The sequence below is a fragment of the Macrobrachium nipponense genome, chromosome 49 (genome assembly GCF_015104395.2).
Source record: "Macrobrachium nipponense isolate FS-2020 chromosome 49, ASM1510439v2, whole genome shotgun sequence".
NCBI classification, from domain to species: domain Eukaryota; kingdom Metazoa; phylum Arthropoda; class Malacostraca; order Decapoda; family Palaemonidae; genus Macrobrachium; species Macrobrachium nipponense.
The window spans coordinates 2,828,891-2,848,748 of NC_087224.1; the positions used below are offsets into that span (position 1 = coordinate 2,828,891).

The following is a 19,858-nucleotide window of genomic DNA, read 5'->3' on the forward strand; positions in this document are numbered from 1 at the left end:
AGAGAGAGAGAGAAAGTGTGCATATATATTTTTTTCTTTTCTGGTTTGAGCTCAAGTGAATGTTTTTATTTTTTTATTTTTTCTAGTGGTTTGAGCTTTGGTTTGATGTTGCTATTGCTGAGAGAGAGAGAGAGAGAGAGAGAGAGAGAGAGAGAGAGAGAGAGAGAGAGAGAAAGTGTGTACGTATATATATTTTTTCCTTTTCTGTTTGAGCTCAAGTGAATGTTTTGATTTTTTTTCTGGTGCTTTGAGATTTGGCTTGTGGTGCTGTTGCTGAGAGAGAGAGAGAGAGAGAGAGAGAGAGAGAGAGAGAGAGAGAGAGAGACTCAACCCAGATGAAATCGAAGCGGAGACACCTCTAACCCAAACCTATAAACCGGGCTAGTCCATCTCCCTCGACGGGTTCCCGGATTCCCTGTCCCGTATTTTATAGCCGTGTCTGGCCGTTCCAGAATTCCTGTACCTGCTGAAATGACTGGTTTTTTATTACCTTTTCCTTCTTCATCTCCTTCCCATTCTCCTCCTCCTTCTTCTTCTTCTCCTTCTTCCTCTATTCGTGTTTTTCTATGTCTAAAATTATCTTTATTTTCATTCATTTTTTTTCTGGGCTAGGTTCAACCGTATGACAATTCCTTACATTTTTCAACATTATTCATTTTCTTCTTCTTCTTTTTCTTCTTCTTCTTCTTCTTCTCCTTCTTCCTCTATTCGTGTTTTTCTATGTCTAAAATTATCTGTATTTTCATTCACTTTTCTTTCTGGGCTCTGTCAACCTTACGACAATTCCTTACATTTTTCAACATTATTCACTTTCTTTTCTTCTTCTTCTTCTCATTCTTCCTCTATTCGTGTTTTTCTATTGCTAAAATTATCTTTATTTTCATTAACTTTTTTCTGGGATGGTTCAACCTTGTTACAGTTCCTTACATTTTTCAACATTATTCATTTTCCAGTTTCTTACCTAATTTCCTCTTTCGTATTTGCGTTTTTATCATCGTTTTTAACCTATTCCCTTTTTATTATTGTTTTATAGTTTGTCCATTTTTATTGAATTTCGATTTATTTTGCTTCATTTTTACATTTTCTGTTTACTGATATTTTCACCCATCTTTCCTCATTTATCTTAATTTTCTTATTCGTTATCATTTACTCCTTTATGCAGTTCCTCTCTCCATTGTGTCTTAATTTCTATTTATTTTATTTTTGTTTTTTTTTTACTAATTATTCACCATCACTAATCGTTAATAATGTTAATTAAAATTTATTTATAAATATGAAGTTGGGTTTAGTGATGAAATATTGTGTGCTGGTACCGTAGACATTTATCTATTTTTTTTCTTAATTTCCCTCAAATATTTGTCGTAATCATGGAACTTTCTCTCATCCTCTGTGTTCCCTGAATCCCTTAGCCTAGGTTTTTCAAGTAGCAGGTATGACACTACCTATTAAAGAAATTCCACGAGCGCCAAGCTATTTCTACTCAAAAGTCCGACGGGAGAGGCAACTTAGTGTTGCTAGTATGTAGGCTATGTTCAGTAGAAGAAAAAATCTAATATTTAATCTTTTTTAATTATTCTTAAGTTAACCACAATTATTTTTGTATGATTTTTATCATACAGATTATTTTCTAATTAATTCTGGTGATATAATCATCAATTATTTTTATTAAAAAAAAAGTTCGATTGGAATTATTTTTTTTAATATTAAAGAGGAAATTGGTCATAATAATATTTCTGTTCCTTAATTTGGGAAAAAATATGTAACGATTTAATCTGTAACAAATTATCTTAATTCCTGTGTTTTTATAATTCAATATTGATAATCCCTGGCCTCATTAACAAGATAAATAATAAAAAATATGGTTGTCCCATCTTTTTAAATGCTTATGACACATTTCCATTTGCTGATAATTTTGTTTTATCCCCAAATAATTTTATCTGGTCGGAAAATTATGAGTGATTCGATAATTATTAAATTATTGCTTTCATTAACTAGATTTGTATGAAATATTATCATAGACACGATCTGAAATCAATTATTTATTTGCATTTGTTTTAAAGAATAGAACCCTTTTAAATCTGTTTCATGTCCAAATCTTTTCAGTATTTGTATAATGGACTTTCAGTATTTTTAAATATATTTAAGTAATAAATATTTACGTAATAAATTAAATAATTGGTAAATTGTGCAAAGGTTTATATAAACCAGTAATTATCCTTTTACATAACAAACAATAAACCAGGTTGTGAAAAGTTTCATTTATAAATCAGATATTGGAATTTTATGCAAAAATATTATCTTTTACATAAACAATAAATCATTTTAAACAAGAAATATCCTTTACACAAAAAATAAGCCATCATGCACAAAAAATATCATCTTTTACACCAAAAATAAACCATCTAACACAATAAAAAAAACTGACACAAAAATAATATATTTTACCCAAACTATAAACCATCTGACAAAAGAACTAATCTTTTTCTCAAAAGGTAAACCTTCTGACACAAAAAAATAATAACTTTCCCACGAAACAAGCCATCATACATCAAAGGTATCTTTCACACAAAAAATAAACCATCTTGCACAAACAATAACATCTTTCACAAGAAACACAAACAATCTTACACCAAAAATATATTTTCACACAAAACCTAAACCTTATTACACAAAAAATAGCATCTTTTGCACAAAGGATAAAAAGCTTTTCACACAAAAATATCTTTCACCCAAAGCCTAAACAATCTTACACAAAAAATAGCATCTTTTGCACAAAGGATAAACAGCCTTTCACATAAAAATATCTTTCACACAAAGCCTAAACAATCATACACAACAAATAGCATCTTTTGCTCAAAGGATAAACAGCCTTTTACATAAATATATCTTACACAAAAAATAGCATCTTTTGCACAAAAGATAAACAGCCTTTCACATAAAAATATCTTTCAAACAAAAACTAAACAATCATACACAACAAATAGCATCTTGTGCACAAAGGATAAACAGCCTTTCACATAAAAATATCTTTCACACATAAAAAATAGTATCTTTTGCACAAAGGATAAACAGCCTTTCACATAAAAATATCTTTCACACAAAGCCTAACCTATATTACATAAAAAAATAGCATCTTTTGCACAAAAGATAAACAGCCTTTCGCATAAAAATATCTTTCACACAAAGCCTAAACCATATTACGTAAAAAAATAGTATCTTTTGCACAAAAGATAAAGGGGATTTCACATAAAGATATAAACACCTTTTCTACACACCACACACACACACACTCATACCTTCGAACAGCGTGTATATACCTCTACCCCTTCCAACACAAGCGAACGAAAGCTTACGATATGTTTTTCAATATTTTTCGTAGTTTTTTTTTATTCCATCTCCCCCAATTGTTTATTTATTTCCTTGCCCAATTGATATCGAACTGCGCCGCCCGCAGTTCCGATAGAGTAATGGCGTCCATTTTCACTGCTGGAGGTGCGTGAATTTCGTTTTGTACCGTTGTGGTTTGGGCCTTCCTTAAATTTTTTTTAGGGGGGTGGGGTGTGGGGTGGGGGGGGTTCTAAGGGTAGGGGGGTTTGGGTTTTGGGGGAGGGGGTATGGTTGGGGTTTTGGGATGGAAGGGTTTCCAGGTCAGTGTTATTGTGAGGTTTTATGTGTATGTAGATATATATATATATATATATATATATAATATATATTATATATATATTTGTGTGTGTGTGTGTGTGTGTGTGTTATGTATGTATCTATGCATTTATCCTTATTATTCTTATTATATATATATATATATATATATACATATATAAGTATTTATACATAAATACTTAAATATATATATATTTAAGTATTTTTTAAATATATATGTATAGCTGTGTGTGTAGAGAGAGAGAGAGAGAGAGAGAGAGAGAGAGAGAGAGAGAGAGAGAGAGAGAGAGAGATTCATTTACGTATACATCTAAACAATAAAAGCATAAAACATTTTCCATGGAAAGAAAAAAGATTAACCCCCTAATCACAAATGAAATTCCAGTAAACTGGAATTTAAAAAACATCGCAGAAAAAGCACAAAAAATAAAAAATCTCATTAGCTCCCCATTCAAGACATCACACAATAAATTCCACGGCGCAGTGCAACAGTCTTTTGTTTTTTTGTTTACTTTTGTTTTTCATTTGAAGTTTGCCAATATCCTTCGAGATCTCGCACTGTGAGAATATTCCAATTTGAGTGAGGCATTCCTTTCTCCTTCCCTTCCTTCCTCCTGCTTGCTTCCTTCCTTCCTGCTTGTTTTCTTGTTTGCTCGCTCGCTTGCTTGCTCGTGCGTGGGTGCAAGCAAGCAAGCAAGCAGCATTCCTGGCATTGCAAGCATCGTCGAGTGCTTGAGTAATATTCTGCAAAGTTTGCATGATTCGACGGAGGGAGTTGAGAGATTTAAGAAAAAGTTTTTTGGCAGAAAAAACATCGAGTGACTTCGAGGTAATTATGCCAAAACTCTTCTTCTTCACTCTATCAGTTATGGAAGTAAAATTCGAACGGAAATGTTCTCGAGTCTCTCAACTCCTCAATAAGTAAAAAATAGTTTTACCAAGAGACAAATTTGCATTTTTAGTTCCTATGACACTAAACGATATCTTTCCTCGAGGCAAAATGTTCTTAACAGTGTCTAAACTAGTCAAGAAAAAACAGCTTTACCCAGAGACAAAAGTGTTTTCGTAGCTCCTTTGACACCAAATGATATCTTTGCTAGAGGTAAAATGTCTCGAGTTGTACCAGGAGGCAAAACACTTTTTTTTTGTAATTTCACTGACTTTCAAATATCTCTACTTAATTAAGTAAAATACTTTCGCCTTTGCTAAGTAAAAACTGACACAAAAAACATTAATGTGGTTAAGTACAGCTTCTTAACTGTTGGAACTCCTATTAAAACTCTGTTGCTAAGTTAGAATGATAAAATTTATAAAATAAACTTTTGATCAGAATAAAAATGATTCTCATGGTGTCGATTTCTTTATATCTCTTAGCTGAGATGGAAAGAAAATGTTTTATTCACAGAGGAAAGGATTAGCTAGCTGCAATGCTTTCCAGAGAGGAATAAAAGAAACGTTTTGGACAAAAATGTTTTAGCAAGTGGTAGAGCAACTGATAGCATATCTTTACAAAACTAAGGTATGGGATATTTTATCCAAGGGGGAAAAATATCTATAGTTATTCAGACATCATAATGTTTGCTTGCAATATCAGCTGTAATTTTTTTTAGATATTTATGGAATGAAAGTCCACTACTATGCTTTCGTGGAGAAACAGAAACCTAAACTTTCACTGCCACGAAAGTACGAAAAGATCTAGATTCTAAGACACGCTCGAAAATATATATTCGTAAATAAAATGTTCGCAACAGAATTTTCTGTAAAGTCTGTCTGCTGGGTTAAAAGAATGTGTGTGTTTTTCATAAATACGAACATTTTCAAACCTAACTTTGGCCGAGTTAAAATTAAAAAAATAAAAAGTTTGAGAGAGAGAAAATATCGCTTTTTAAATCCACAAGAATTTTGGAAAAACATCTGTAAGCAACTCTGAAAAACTCGAATCCAGATATTTTAAGGACTGCACTAGATAAGAAAAAGCTGTTTTAACTGAAAACAACTTTATTTTTTGTGAATGTAATCAATTTCTGACAAAAAAATTCCTGAAAAACAAAATTACTTTATGTAATCGTTTTCTAACAAAAATTACAGGGGAAAAAATTGTTTTATGTAATAGTTTTGTAACAAAAATGATTGGCTTAATTAGCATATAGGTTTGGCGAAGGTATATCAAAATCTCTCGTATTCTCGAGCAAATTTCAAAAATCATTCCATAACTTGTGATTAAATGCTATCAAAGAATATGTAATCTTTGCTAATAGTCGCTGTATTCTGTAATCGCATTCCAGACTACAGTAGAAATACATGAAGCTGTATTATTTAAAGAATACTTGACATACTTAGAAAGCAATTTGCTGAGGAATGTCAATTATCCGTTCTTAAGGATAAGTCGATGTTTATGATTTAATATTCATAATACTTTACCCACTGAAGGGTTGAAAGTCATTTCTCTCTCTCTCTCTCTCTCTCTCTCTCTCTCTCTCTCTCTCTCTCTCTCTCTCTCTCTCTCTCAATACACTTTTAATCTACATGAATTTATAAACAAAAGCAATTCTGTTAATCTTTTTCAACGTCTTATTTTTTTCCAGGATAATATATACGTATATATAGTATATATATATATTATATATTATATATATAGTATATATATATATATATATATATAAAATAGTGTATGTTGTAATGTAGGTTTTAAAAATGTGATTTTATCTCTCACTAATGAGAAATCATGTTTTATGCCTGTTATAAAATACGTATTAAGATATGTATATTAAAATCAATCTTGTATTTCTCCTGTAGATGCATTACCCTACATTTAAAACTCAAGTAATTGTAAATCGTTTGTCGAAATAACTATATAATTTATATAGAAATCAAATACCATACCATTTATAAAAGGCTCATTTATCCATTTCCTCTGCCTAATAAATCAACCAAAGAAAAATATTTTAGAAAAATATTCTAAAATATTTTCGTCAATCTTCCAGGTACGAGTGGTCCAACCTCCTTCCGCCATCAAAATCTCTCTCCCGACAGGCAAAGTCTTGACGCTCAGCGTCACGGCGAACGAGGGCAGCCGTCTTCACCTCTCGTGCATAGTCAAAGGAGGTAAGTCCTTGTAACGCCCGTCTAGCCACCCCATCATGCATCATATTGTCTCTGGCTTAAATTGGGACTCTTTTTATTGCTGACTCTTTTTAGCTTTCACTGAGCAAGTTGTAAGCTGTAAGTTGCCGTATCAATTGTCCCAGATGAGGTTTTCTCTTTATTGTGCTAAAATAAGGCATTTTGTGTCTATAGAATGGTTGTGAATCCCTTGGTCATGGAAATAATGCCTTAAATTGTTTATGAGCTATTGTGACCATTCACAAAAAGGTTTCTGAATGTTTACCCTTCTTGGTTGCTCCTAGATTCCTACATTCTCTCCATTCTCTCCTTATTTAAGAGAATGGTTGCGTTCCTAAGGATTTGGGCAAAATATCAACCTCTTAATTCCTGGGTTCTAGTACTCTCTGCCTTCCTCTGTTTTCACTATTTTCCTTTAAATCAATTAATTCATTACAACATTTATACCTGCATTAACAATATTGTAATAACCGAATCTTAAGTTACAATAAATAACACGATTATATAGTTTATAGAAATCGAACAAATTGAATGTAACACTGAAAAAAAACCATGGTTTTATTTTAGTAAATACAGAAAGTGATAAATGTAAAGATGAAATAACTATGATAAATGGGAATATAAATGGAAATGATAAAATAGGAATTAGAAGAAAAATGAGAAAAAAAACTGTTTAACATTACATGAACAAAAAATCACGAGAGACATTAAGAAAACATTTTTAAATGAAAAAAAAAACAATCTATCCAGATATTCCAACTGGATTTCCAAACCCGGACCTCAACAGCGGTTGGAACGATAAAACAAAAGCAACAACAAAAACAACGGGAGCAACAACATACGACAACAACATCGACAGGCAGCGAATACAACAACAACAACAACACAAAAGGTGTTTCTGGCCTGATCTATTTCGAGCAAATTCTCTGGAGACTTCTGGAAGACACATATGTCCATTTCGCCCGGACACGAAATTTCCCTGACAAAAGATAAGCTTTGCAGGTTTCCCAGAAGGACACCGGCGGAAGGTGAATTATCTACGCAATACACAGAGGAGATACACAGAGGAGATACACAGAGACAGCCACACTGAGATATACCTCGTCATATATTCGCAAAAGCTTTTGAGGAGCCCAGATGTAACAGGATGTGAATTATCTACACAATACACAGACGGCCTACACACACTGATACACATATACTCCAAATACACCCAAGGATGTGTATATACTCTATAAATTGTTTTATCATCCTGGAATTGGCAAAAGTTTCTGAAAAGCACAAATATAACGAAGGATAACATATCTGCACAATACACAGAAGATATACACGCATAGTACACACGGAAATACACAAAATACACCCGAGGGTGTATGTATACACAAAGTTGTCCCATCTTCTGGAAAATTTGTCAAGAAACAAGCTTCCAAAAGCATACATAACAAAGGGTGAATTATCTGCGCAATACACAGATTCACTCAGAACAAACAAAATACACAGCCAAGGTGTATATACACTTTCTAAGTCGTTCCACCTTCCCTGGATTTGCAAAGGGGCGTAGATCTATCTAGGATGCAAAAGTCCTTTTTTGGGAGGAGCCTTTTTTTCTCTTTTTTTCTCTCTCTTTTTCTCTCTTTTTCTTTTTCTTTTTTTTTTACACACTCACTTATACTTGACTGATTTACGGACGCGTTATATCCAAGGTATGAGGAGGAAGGCGCCTCGTAGCTGTGTTGAGGATATAAAAGGCTATAAACTTGATGTACTGGGATATACACAGGTGCTGTGTGTGGCCTTCGCAATGGGAAGGCAATATCGAATTCTCGTACGTGGTTATACTTGAGAGTGATGAATTGTAATAGGATTAGATCTCCCGGTTAGAGGATATAATCTTATTATAATTTGATTGCGTCAGGCTTTAAAAAAGGGGCAGGTGTGTGCGGGATATAATTTGATTCATTGAGTCTAAAAGCTATAAAATTTATAATTTCGGTCTCTCAAACCTAAACCTATTTGAGGATATAACTTGATTATATCTGTCTATAAAAACTAGATGATTACGGGATATAATTATAAACTGTAATCGATAGGGATATAATTATAAACTGTAATCACGGGATATAATTCTTTATATAATGTCATTATATCATTCTCCAACACTTTCATTATGTAAAGGATATAATTCTATTGTCTTTCATCATATCTTTCTGAGAGAGAGAGAGAGATTTACACAGAAAGAAGGAATATAAAAGGAATATTGAAGGATAGAGAGAGAGAGAGAGATGAGAAAGAAAACGAGAGAGAGAGAGAGAGAGAGAGAGAGAGAGAGAGAGAGAGAGAAACATTCCAACCACGTCCCAAAACTGGTAGACAATCCTCGAAGCAAGTCTATAAATGGAACCAGACAATGTTAATGCACGTCTCTCTCTCTCTCTCTCTCTCTCTCTCTCTCTCTCCTCTCTCTCCAGGTCTACCTGAGAGTTGCTGCTGCTGTTCATTAACGCACCAGCAGCAGCAACAGCAGCAACAACGCAGCAACAAACAGCAATTCACAGCAACTCTGCGAGACGTAGTAGAGTGGAATTCGTATTAACACCTCTGCTATGTCGGGGTGACAGTAATCATGGCCACAGAAAAGCGACTCTACGATTCGCTCTGGGATACGAAGTCGACCAATAGCAACGACTTTCGTCTGTTTTAAGTGGAGGGAAGAGTGATGATGGGATGCCAGGAATTTCGACTGAGGATTGTTTGTTTTTTTTTATGCTTTTGTGGTTTTTGTATGTGTGACTTTGTGTTTGTGATTGCAGTTGTGAAGTGTATAGTAATGCTTTTAGTTTAGTTTGCGTATGTGTGTATATATAAAGAGAGAGAGAGAGAGAGAGAGAGAGAGAGAGAGAGAGAGAGAGAGAGAGAGAAATAATAATGTTTTAGTTTTGTTTGTGTCTGTGTGTGCATATATAAAAGATAGATAGAGAGAGAGAGAGAGAGAGATAGAGAGAAGAGAGAGAGAGGAGAGAGAGAGAAATAATAATGTTTTAGTTTTGTTGGGTTCTGTGTGTTATATATAAAGAGAAGAGAGAAGAGAGATGAGAGAGAAAGGGTATAATAATGTTTTTTGTTTTGGGCTTTTGGTAGTGTATATATATACGGGAGAGACAGATAAGAGATGAGGGAGAGAGAGGAGAGAGAGAGAGCGATGACGGAGCAGTGAGAGAGATCGAGAGAGAGAGAGAAAATATCACTGCACCAATCAATCACGAATGCATTAGTCTGTCTTTGGGTTTTTTTTTTTTTTTTTTGCTTTCAAAGGAATGTATTTGTTCAGTATATACAATGCTTTCTGGTGCTTTGGAAGCACTGAAGTTGATATCTGCAATACGGCTGCTCTCTATATGCCGTTTTAAGTGTATGTATGTATGTATGTATGTATGTATGTATGTATGTATGTATGTATGTATGTATGTATGTATGTATTCTAATAAATCTTTTTATTATTGGTCTGTATATATATATATATATAATATATTTATTTATTTATATATCTTTATCTTTATTTATATTTTATTATTATTATTATTATATTATTATTATTATTATTATTATTATTATTATTATTATTATTATTCAAATCTCAACTTAAACCGTACGAGAATCCGGATATCCGAGTACGGACGAACCGCCAGTCATTATCCGGCCCCTTCTACTCTCCCTCGTTTATCCGGACCAGATAACCGGCCTCCCCCTCCCTCTGATTATCCGGACCAGATAACCGACCCCTCCCACCTTCCCCCATTTATCCGGACCAGATGCGTATACCGAACCTCTCGTTATCCCTCCATTATCCGGACCGGAACACTCATATCGGATATTGACCAACTTTCTCTACGGAGTCCGGACACTTATATCTCCCCAATAATTTACGTCCTGGTATTATTGGTCACTTAAGGGTCTATATATATATATATATATATACGTGTACCGACTGCTTTCCCTACCCACCCTTTGGGGTTAAAATTGGGGTGTGGGGGGGGGGGGTGGGGAGAGTGGTCACGGGTTTGGTTTATATAAAGATGAGCTGTTGCTAGCACGCTAAGCGTTTTTGTGGAGGAGAGAGAGAGCGAGAGAGGATACGAATATGGGTTTTGGAGTATAGCTGTAGAAAGGGAAGAGAGATAGTTTTAAACTCTGCTTCTGAATGAGAGAAAGAGAGAGAGAGAGAGAGAGAGGATGGTGTGGAGGATATTTACAGAGAGAGAGAGAGAGAGAGAAGAAACGAGAGAGAGAGAGAGAGAGAGAGAGAGACTTGAGTTTTTTGCATGAGAATAAGAAAAAAAAGAAAGAAAAAAAAGGCGAAAAAGTGTGCAAAACAGAGAGAGAGAGAAAAGAGAGAGAGAGAGAGAGAGAGAGAGAGAGAGAGAGAGAGAGAGAGACTCAAGTCTGTTTTTGTATGAGGATAAAGAAGTGTGCAAAAGAGAGAGAGAGAGAGAGAGAAAAATCCTCTCGAATACCCATAGGAGAGAACAATCTTCATATTCCTATTGGTAAAATAGAAACAGAGAGAGAGAGAGATGAGAGGAGAGAGAGATTAAGAGAGAGATGAGAGAGAGAGAGAGACCAGAATACACTGCACCACACACTCACGACATTTAGGGCCTTCTACCAGCACCCACGACTGAACCCAGGGTCATTTACCTTCCTGGAAGAGACACTTATGGGACATAGAGGACCCGAATGGACGTCTATGGGTTGCCCGAATGTTTGGGAGGGGGGGGGGGGGGGAGGGTTGGGGGGGGAGACTTGGGGGTTGGGGGGAGGGGTGGGTTAGGCTCTTCTTCTACCACCCCTCCAACAATGAGGGGAAATGAATGTGAAACCATTTTAGGATTTCTACAAATTTCTTTAATTATTTTATCTTATCTTTAAGGTATATTTATATATTTATTGATTTCTCTATTGATTTATTAAAATTTTTATTTTATATGTTTTTTTTAATTTATTTTTTCTTTGCTAGGAACAAATCCTTAAGGCATTCTTAAGACTTAAGAAGTAAATATATAAGTATATATATATATATATATATATATATATATATATATATATATATATATATATTATATGTATACATTAGTTGCCCTTTCTATAATTTTAATAGTGAATTTCTTTTTATTTCAAAATATCGAGTAATGATTTATCTGTATTGTGGTCAATATTCAATTATGTTAATTTAATTTCAAGCATTTTAAAATTATTCAAATGTGTAAACTTACAATTTGATTTTGTTTGTTTTTTTTTTACATATGCAGTTTTGTTCACTCGACAAAATTAAAATTATTTTTTATCAATGTTTTATATCGAATACCATTTCACCACTAATATACAAAACCATTTGAAGTCTGCTCTGTCATAATACTTATTACTTTTTTTTTATTTTTTATTTATTTGATTTGGAGTTTTAATTCTCATGAATATTTATGGGATTTGATAATGGTTTTACTGTTGAATTCGCTCGGTTTCTTCAGTCAAGGTTTTGGGTATAATAAATTATATTTATACATATATACATATATATACATATATATATATAGAAGATATATATATATATATATAGTATGATATATGATATATATATATGATATAGTTAATGATATCAGTTATATTAGTATATAGTATATATATATAATATATTATATATATTATATGATGGATATATATATATAGTATATATATATTATATATATTATATTATATATATATGAATGGATATATATATATATATTATATATATAATATATATATATATATATATAGATACCATATATATATATATATATATCTATTATCTATATATATATAACATATATATATCTATATATATATATAGTATATATATATATAATATATATATATATACATATATATATATATATATATATATATATACGTATCATATCTATATAGTATATATATATCTATATATGATATATTATATATATTAGAATACCTATATATCTCTATATATATATATATATATATATACTATAATATATCTCTATATATTATATATATATATATCTATATATATATATCTATATATATATATAATATATAATGTATAATCTGTATGTGAAATTTATAATATATGATATATAAATTACCTTTAAGTTTCACAAAGCAAAATATTAATAAAGTCTAATGATATTAATAATAAATAATAATAACAATAATAATAATAATCAATAATAATAATGATAATGATGATGATGATGATGATGATAATGATGATGATGATGATGATGAAAATTTATTGAAAACATTTGAAACCCAAAATATACGTCGTGAAGATACCATATATATATATAAACATATAGTATAAATATCTATACATAAAATATAAACCTATACATAAATATAAAAACGCAAACTACCTCATTTTTGGAAGTCTGCACCCAGTCCTCTCGAAATTTAGGTGCCATATCTGTGACTCATTAATAATTCAGTTCCAATATTCTGGTCTCGTGGTGTGGACAGCCTACTTCAATAGTGGGTGAAATCCGGCCTGGCTGGAAATTTGAACGCATTATTATTATTATTATTATTATTATTATTATTATTATTATTATTATTATTATTATTATTATTATTATTATTATTTTCCCTCCTAATCTTGTTCAATTTTAATTTGTATCTCACCTCCCTAACATTTCAATTTTTTATATGATTTAACACCACATTAATACCATAATCCCTGAAAAAAAAGGACTTTTCTTTAGAAAAACGAAAATGAGATTCAATTCGGATTACGTAAAATACAAGAAAAAAAAAAAAAGAAAAATATAGGGTAGTATCCCCTTAGAGGAAAAAGTTCGCTGGTCGAATGCGCCGTATTACCGTGGAAGAGTAATCTGGTAGAATGCTCCGGGATTGGATTGAAAGCTCCAGAGAGAGAGAAATAAAGAGAGAGAGAGAGTGAGTTAGGAGTAAAGTACAGGGTTTAAAAATAGGTTCTTGATTAAGTCTAAGCACGTGAGTAGGTGTGAAGTATATTGACAGTTTTTAATTTGGATGTAAAGTATATAACTTATGATAGGTTCATGTTTATGTATGGAGAGAGAGAGAGAGAGAGAGCAAGTTAAATTAGATCAATCATCACACGTGTCAATGGTCATAAGACTATACGGTACCTACCTGCTAAAACTTGAATAATAATAATAATAATAATAATATAATAATAATAACTAATAATAATAATAATAATAATAATAATAATAATAATAATAGAAAATAGAAATAAGAAGGATATGGGATATGCCAGTGGAAATTGTACCCATAATCATAGGAACACTAGGCTCGATTCCAAGATCCCTGAAAAGGAATCTATAAAAACTAAAGGCTGAAGGAGCTCCAGGACTCATGCAGAAGAGTGTGATCCTAGAAACGGCGGCACATAGTAAAAAAGAAAAGTATTGGACTCCTGAGGGGGCAGGATGCAACCCGGAACCCCACACTATAAACCTACCACCCATTAAATACCACCCATTCGAATTAGAGGCCTGTCATAGACCGAATAATTAATAATAATAATAATAATAATAATAATAATAATAATAATAATAATAATAATAATAATAATAATAATAATAATAATAATCTAAGGATTAGGTAGACTGAACTATAAAAATTAAATTTTATTGAAGAAAAAAATAATATAAATGAAAAATAATTTTAAAAATATATAAACAGAATTCCAGGTGACTTCACAAGAATGAAGGTGAAGAAAGATAGATTTAAATATACATAAATAGATATGCATAAGTATAAACATAGATAAACTTTCTACAGAGCCATCCTATCACGAATATTAACAATTCCTCCGAGGACGGAAATCGTGGCTCTAGATTTCATAAAATCAATCCTATGAATACGGCGAGAGGTAGGATTTCATATATGAAATATCTGACTATGAACTCTGCCCTATCAGATGCGTATCAGATGCAATATCCAGATTGGTTTTTGGCCCTCCCTCACCCCGAAAAAATATTGGAATTTTTTTTTTTTTTTGTTACTTAGGAAGAATTATTATCATTATTATCACTTAATCTACACAGTTATTACCAAAAATGATAGATCGATTCTGAAAAATAAATTGACTAAAACTTCTTTATATTTATTCGAATTTATCATTTTCTTTGAATATCTGAATTATAAGATTCAAGAATCTTATAAATATTCTCTCTCTCTCTCTCTCTCTCTCTCTCTCTCTCTCTCTCTCTCTCTCTCTCTCTCTCTCATTTCGGAACTGTACACTTATTTTAATAACAAAAAATTTTTTAAACTGTTTATCATAATTCTTCTTTGATTAAAGCCATTCTCTCTCTCTCTCTCTCTCTCTCTCTCTCTCTCTCTCTCTCTCTCTCTCTCTCTCTCTCTCTCGTCAATCCGCGAAATATTTTCAATTTTTTTCCATTAAAAATTTCCACTTATTTATTTCATCCTTTCTGTAACATATAATAATCAACTGGTGGATCATCTCTCTCTCTCTCTCTCTCTCTCTCTCTCTCTCCTCTCTCTCTCTCTCTCTCTCTAACGGAGACATATTTATCACCCGTTACTCTCATTTTGGTTTAAATGTGAAACATTAATCACTTTATTTTGGGGGGAGGTTAAATTTCGTTCGTATAAATATGGATTTATAACCATACTGTGGGGATTATTTATGTCACGTCCTTAACAGTCTATTTCTGAAATGGGTCCACGTAGATGGGAATTAATCAAATATATATATATAAATATATATATATAATATATATATATATATGTGTGTGTGTGTGTGTGTGTGTGTGTGTGTATATATATATATCTAGTATATAAATATATATATATATAGTATATATATATATATATATATATGTATGTATGTATATGTATATGTATATATTTATGTATATATATAATATATATATATATAGATATATATGTGTGTGTGTGTGTGTGTGTGTGTGTGTGTGTGTGTGTGTGTGTATATATGATATATATATATAGATATATATATATATATATATATATATATATAGATAGATATATTATATATATATATATATATATATATATATATATATATATATATATATGATAAAGAAGATCAAGGGCATGAACACGAAGAGATTCACATTATGCTTAATCCTACGTTTCGTGACAACATCGCCACATCTTCGGGGATTTTTCTACAAAATAAAGTATAATATGTTAACATAAAATAAGAGGCTGATCACAAGATCCAATAGTTGGAAAGTAAAATCAGTTTGATGGTGAAAATTACAAACTCTTATACTTAAATTACATCACACTAGATTAAAACAGACCAGAAGTACCAAACCACTTACAAATTACGAGAAGAACATTTAAAAATTTCAACTAAATTACACAAACATAAAGTAATAACGAATATCATAAAATTAAAAGTCATATATTCACAAAAACACAGCCAAAAACAGCTCAAACACTTAACCAACCTTTCAGCATCAAAGATAAAAACACTAAAAGTAAACAACGTCAAGAGGCACAAGGAATGACAGAATAATTAGGCTAAAAACATTCCTGTCATTCTGTCATTCCTTGTGCCTATTGACTTTGTTTACTTTAAGTGTGTTTTTATCTTTGATGCTGAAAGGTTGGTTAAGTGTTGAGCTGTTTTTGGCTGTGGTTTTGTGAATATATGACTTTTAATTTTTATGATATTTGTTATACTTTTATGTTTGTGTAATTTAGCTGAAATTTTTAAATGTTCTTCTCGTCATTTGTAAGTGGTTTGGTACTTCTGGTCTGTTTTAATCAAGTGTGCATTTAAGTATGAGAGTTGTAATTTTAACATTAAACTGATTTTACTTTTCAACTATTGGATCTTGTGATCGCTCTTATTTTATGTTAACATATTATACTTTATTTTGTAGAAAATCCTGAAGATGTGGCGATGTTGTCACGAAACGTAGGATTAAAGCATAATGTGAATCTCTTCGTGTTCCTGCCTTTGATTTTCTTTATCATGTGAATAAATGCCCTGTACGTCTGACCTGTGTGTGTGTGTATATATATATATATATATATATATATATATATATATATATATATATATATATAATATATATATGACTGAAATATTTTCTGTTAAAGACAGAAGTCCATCTAATGATATGACCCCAGTAGAAAATAAAGGATATATTTCCAAGACACGCCGTTTCCTCAACAGGCAGGTAATGAATGAAATAAGAGTGACAGAAAGGCAGTATTTATACCAAGGGATCCAGAAGTCAGCCGCTACGTCACTCCAGTGGACAATTTCTCTTTAATCTTCTTAATCGCCGGTTGGATGATGATTATACCCATAATATCTGAGTTACAAATTCATTTGTTTAATCCCTGCTGATTCTACCATCTTGCTTTTAAACCGACAATTGCTGCTGTAAATTATACATGACATATTTCCAGTATATTCAAGTTTATTTTGTGGTCGTGATTGCTTATGTAGTTAAAAATAGCAGAGCTCTGCTGTCAATACCTTACCAAATATACGTTAAATAGGAACAGATTCTACCATGTGGCGTTTGAACCGACAATTGCTGCTGTAAATTATACATGACATATTCCAGTATATTCCAGTTTATTTTGTGTTCGTGATTGCTTATGTGGTTAAAAATAGCTGAGCTCTGCTGTCAATACCTTACCAAATATACATGAAATAAGGACACCAACATCCCGCGTTGAGCGAAAGATTGGTCCAGTCAGACGCAAGGGATTTCATACCTCTCAATCTTCTCTCCCTCGCACCCTCTAGGTCCACCCCCAGCCGAATGTTTGGTGGACACTGAACAACAGGACCCACGAACATGTACGTGGACGAGACTCTGGAGGAAGTGGACAGGGTTACCATTCCAGAATGACCTCATCATCACAGACTGACCCCTTGGGTACCACCTCAGCCGGATAGCTTGCCACGCTGGCCACAACAGGAAGGCTGCCTTTGTCCCGGAGGATTATATGCTTTTGCTGAATAGTGGGTATTTATTAGTATTATTATTATTATTATTATTATTATATTATTATTATTATTATGTATTATTATTAGTGTTTAAGAGTTATTAAAGATTATTATTTAAATAAACTCAGACAGTCTCTCCAGCTGAAAATAATGTTTGAAATTGGAAATTTTAGATACACTCATAGTTTCTTTCCCCCTCTCCTCTCTCCTCCGCCCCCCCCAAAAAAAAAGGTTTTCATCCTGTCATTTTTTGGAAAATAAAAAAGGCCCAAATTGATGTCATTCTCATTCAACATGATTTTGTTAAATAAACTACAAAATCGTCTCTTGTTAAATAAACCACTTATATCCCTTAACCATTTAAAAAAAAATCAAAAGTATCTTTTAAATAAACTCAAAAATCGTCTCTTGTTTAAATAACTGCTTAGTCATTTAAAAAAAAAACTCAAAATATTCCAAATCAAAGATCAATAACTCCTGTCAATCATTTCTCTCCACAGTGGCACCTCAGTCAGTGAAGATAACAGGGCTTACAATGCCCCTACAAGCCGGTAACCGCTACAGGGCCTGGTGTGAGACGTTCGGCAGCAGACCGGCCCCTACATTGACGTGGTCCCTGAAAAAGGTGGACCACTTGGAGAGCGTTTTAGATACACAGGTAAGGCTGAATCTCATTTCAAATTGGGTAATGTGTATTTTACTGGTCACCCTTCCAGGTAGTGACCTTCTATAAAAAGACTACATCTTAGCTCAATGTGGGTACTGATAGTGTATTCTAGTGGCCACTCTTCCAGGTAGTGGCCTTCTATAAAAAGACTAAATCTTAACTCAATGTCGACACTTATAGTGTATTTTAGTGGTCACTCATCCAGGTCGTGGCGTTATATAGAAAGATTCACAGTATTCACTCAAGGGTTAAATTATCTGGACATAAAATTACAGAAAACTACAGCTACAAAAATATCTGAATTTGTGGTTTTTCGGTGGGGGGGGGAACAAAAACTAAATACTAACTCTATTTAAAGAGGTTTGAAGATTTGCCAAAAGAAAGAGAGAGAAGCTGATGACGTAAGGGGTAGAAGAAATGGTACGCCTTTTTTGTAAATTTATTACTTCTGAAAGAGCAAAAAAAATATTTTTAATTTGGCTGAGGATTGATAAAACTATGAGAATATAAAAAAATGAATAAAAGGGAGAATAAGTTAAAAGAAGGAATTTTGTTAAAAATTAGGGTGAATCTGTAGAATGAAGAATAGTGGCAATATCGAGATTATTACTTCTGAAACAGCAAAAAAAAAAATTTTAATTTGGCTGAAGATTGATAAAACTATGAGAATATAAAAAATGAATAAAAGGGAGAATAAGTTAAAAGAAGGAATTTTGTAAAATATTAGGGTGAATCTGTAGAATGAAGAATAGTGGCAATAATGATATATTACTTCTGTAACAGCAGGAAAAAAATCATTTTGTAAATAAAGCTGAGGACTAATAAAACCATGAGACTATAAAAAAATTAACAGAAATAGAATTGTATACTACGATGTAAAAAGTATAATCATAAACAAGAAGATAAAAAAAACACAAAAAAAAGACAAAAGAAATATAATCCTGATTCGTAGAACCAACGAACGAAACTCTTAGAATATTCTGTAAGGCGTCATTTTGGACAGTGAAAATCCAGTGTCACTCCAAATAAGAAATTCATTTGCTGGAACCTTCGGTCGAAGCTCTTTCTGAAATCTCTTATTTGTTATTTCGTGGAGTCCAGTATTCTGGAAGCCTGGAATTGGCTTCTGGAATGTGTTGGAACTATTCTGACGTAGGAATTGGTGGGAATATAAATTTATTGAGTTCAGAGAATGTGGAAGAGGTAATTGGATGTTGAAAGTGTGAAGGAACAATGACGTTCATTTCAGTACTCTGGAAGTCTGGAATTGTCTTCTGGAGTGTGCTGGAACTATTCTGACGTAGGAATTGGTGGGAATTTAAAGTTATTTAGTTCAGAGAATGTGGAAGAGGTAATTGGATGTTAAAAGT

At 32.3% G+C, this 19,858-nt stretch overlaps 1 pseudogene; it reads left to right on the forward strand.

Annotated features, from left to right (window-relative positions):
* LOC135205181 (hemicentin-1-like) overlaps positions 1 to 19,858 on the forward strand; it is a 74,505-nt pseudogene that overhangs the window by 6,491 nt on the left and 48,156 nt on the right.